Source organism: Cherax quadricarinatus, unplaced genomic scaffold (genome assembly GCF_038502225.1).
Source record: "Cherax quadricarinatus isolate ZL_2023a unplaced genomic scaffold, ASM3850222v1 Contig2091, whole genome shotgun sequence".
NCBI classification, from domain to species: Eukaryota; Metazoa; Arthropoda; class Malacostraca; order Decapoda; family Parastacidae; genus Cherax; species Cherax quadricarinatus.
In genome coordinates, this window is record NW_027197117.1 from 10,273 (window position 1) to 13,696 (window position 3,424).

Consider the following 3,424-nt stretch of genomic DNA (forward strand, 5'->3'; position numbering starts at 1 on the left):
AATAATTTGTGAAAAGGCAAAGCAGTTGCATGGCGATCTCATAAAGAAACTGCCTGAAATGAGTGCTGATGTTGGTGAATTGAAGGCCAGCAAAGGCTGGTTCAAAAAATTCAAGAAGTGAAGTGGCATACACAGTGTTGTAAAGCATGGTGAGGGTGCCAATTCAGATAAAAAAGCAGCTGAAAAATTCGTGCGGGAATTCAAAGATGAAAAATTCCAACCCCAACAAGTGTTCAATTATGATGAAACAGACCTGTTTTGGAAGAAAATGCCAAAGAGGACCTACATCACACAGGAGGAAAAGGTACTCCTAGGACACAAGCCTATGACAGGCTAACTCTCTTGTCGTGTGGTAATGCTAGTGGGGATTTCAAAGTGAAGCTTTTACTCGTGTATCACACTGAAAATCCCAGAGTGTTAAATAAAAAAGCAGTGTTGTCAAGAGTAAATTGTGTGATCTGGAAGGCTAACAGTAGGGCATAGGTCACTAGGGAGATTTTCCTGGAATGGCTCATTGAAGTGCTTGACCCAAGTGTGGAGAAATACATCATGGATAATAAGTTGCCACTCCAGTGCCTCCTGACTTTCAAGACCAATCGTCTAAGGAATACAGTTTTGTAACAGTGAAGTTCTTGCCTCCAAACAACAGTCCACTCAGCCAGCCCATGGACCAGCAGATCATTGCAAACTTCAAAAAACTGTATACCAATTGACCCTAAGAGAGTTCTGGAAGAACCACTTCAATATCTTCCACTGCATAGACCTTATAGATAAGGCTTGCAGGGAGTGACTTCCAGGATGATGAACTCTGCTTCGGGAAAATTGTGGCCAGATTGTGTCCAAAAGAAGGATTTTGAAGGATTTGAGGCTGACCCTGTGGACCCTACACCTGTTGTGCAATCAACTGTGGCATTGGGGAATTTCATGGGATTGGATTTGAGTGGCGATGATGTGGAGGAGTTGGTGGAGGACCACAATGAAGAGCTAACCACTGATGAGCTGCAAGAGCTTCATCTGGAGCAGCAAGAGACCTCAGTTGAGTAATTTGCTTCAGAGGAGGAGGAGGAGGAAGAGAGGTAGGAGAAGGTGCCTTCTTCAAAGATTAAGGAGATTTGTGCAATATGGACTGAAGTGCATTCATTTGTGGAGGAACATCACCCTAAGAAAGCTGTTGCAATCCATGCTGGCAACTTTTATAATAACAATGCCATCTCCCAATTTAGACAAATCATAAAGAGATGCCAGAAACAGAGCACCCTGGACAGGTATTTTGTGTGACAGGGGTCCAGTGACTCTCAAGCTGGTCCTTGTGGCTTTAAAAAACAAAGGAGAGAAGTGACCCCAAATAAGGACGTAGTACCTAGAGTCCTTATGGAGGGAGATTCCACTTTCAAAGAATAACCTCTTCCCTCCCCCCGCCTCCCTGTCTCTAATCCATCAACAACAGCCATCAATGAAGGTAAGTGTCATGTTGAATGTTCATTCTTTTGTGCATGTAAATCTATCTTTAAGGTAAAAAAAATTTGGTTGTTAATACTTCTGGGTGTCTGGAAAGGATTAATTAAATTTACATTATTTCTAATGGGGAAAATGGTTTCCGTTTTTGCCAATTTCTGTTTTCGCTGATTTCTGTTTTTGCCCATTGCTCTCGAACGGATTAAACACGAAAACCGAGGGTCCACTGTATTACCAAAACTCACTATATGGCTCCCCCACCTGGCTTTCTAATGTGGTCATCGTGCCCCACCTAGTTTGTTTACATTCTCCATGAGTTCTGTGAGCACCATGTCTGGAAACTTTCCAAAATTTCAAGTGTTTTAACACTTTCAGGGTCCAGAGGCCAAATCTCAGAGTGGCAGCCAGGGCCCAAGATTTTCAAAAAAAAAAAAAAAAAAATCTTAGTATTAAAAATAATATTTTTCTATAGGTAGTAAAACAAAAGAAAAATTCTGATCTGTACTTACTGAGATATAGAGGCATGAAGTTGACCCTCAGTGACTCGGTGGCAGCAACATCGGCGACTTCCATAAAATTGCATTTTTTTTAATTTACTTTATTGTTACTTTTTTCTTTTCTACTTACTAGGCAAAAGAATTAACAACTGGGCATCTACACTGCAAACTGAATTGTTTGCATCCTAATGGTGCTAAAGTTAACTTATGACACTGAGCTTGACTATCATCATTACTGACTCTGTGTTATCACTGAATGCTCTTGACTCATATAATGACTCCATCAATATGCTTATTAGAGAAGCCAGGTATAGATACTTAAATATCTGGGACAAAGGAATTAATGTACAATTGCTATGGGTCCCATCACACATTGGATTACTCCTTCATGATAAAGTTGATATGTTAGCCAAGAAAAGTACCCAGAACGAGAATGTAGAATATAACTTTGGTATAACTGTGTCTAGCATTAGGAATAATATTAGGAGAGAAGTAAATAATGAAAATAATTGTTATGGGAATGCAGTTAGAAGCCTGAGTAAAATTTCAAAAAAAAAAAAAAATATTTTTTCATATGAAAAGATAGAGAATCTTTTCCAGATCATAATAACACCAAAAGTGTGAAATTTGATGGAAAATTTATGGGATTATGCTCTTGTGAAGTTAGTGGTCTCGATGATGTTTACGCACCGGCGATTTTGCCCAGTTTGAGCCCTACTTTCGGCCAATTCCAGTGTACTAATCGACAAAAATCATAACGATTTTGCTAGAACTTCATTTTTTCTATCAAATGAGTACAAGAAACCACCCATTAACTGATTTCAACTATCCAATACAGTGGTCAGAATTTAGCAATTTTGCCAATTTCACACAAATTTCAAAAGACGCCAGTTTCCAAATAGGGTCCAGAATAAACAAGAAAGACATTCCTGGCACTAACATAACATTTCCTCTGTTCATTAGTCACATCCCCATGCCCCTCTTACATTCTTTTGCTTTCCACTTCGAATTTTTATTTTCACAAAAAAATAGAAGATTTACTGTTATGCAGACTACTGCATTAGTGCAGAAATAGTATAAATAATATCAGTGCACTTGTGAAAGAATATTAGGCTCACCAGTTGACGTATATTGGACGCTTAGCATGATTTGTTTACTTTTGAACTTGGGTAAAAATCAAACATTTCTGCTATTTTGAGCTCAATTTCAAGGTACTTTTCATTGTAAAACCAGTCAAAATCATCTCAATTTCTGTAATATGTCTTCTATTCTATAAAATGAGACCAGGAAAACTAGAATGCAACAGTAAATACTATACGAAAATACAGTGCAAAGTCGCTGTTTTAATCCAAAAACACAAAGTTTTATTTTTCTTATTATGCACTTTGTGCTGCAGGATTTTTTTTATACTGTGCACACTGACCACATAGACCCATTCTTTCATATGTAGGCCTACCAGCTTTCTCTCACTG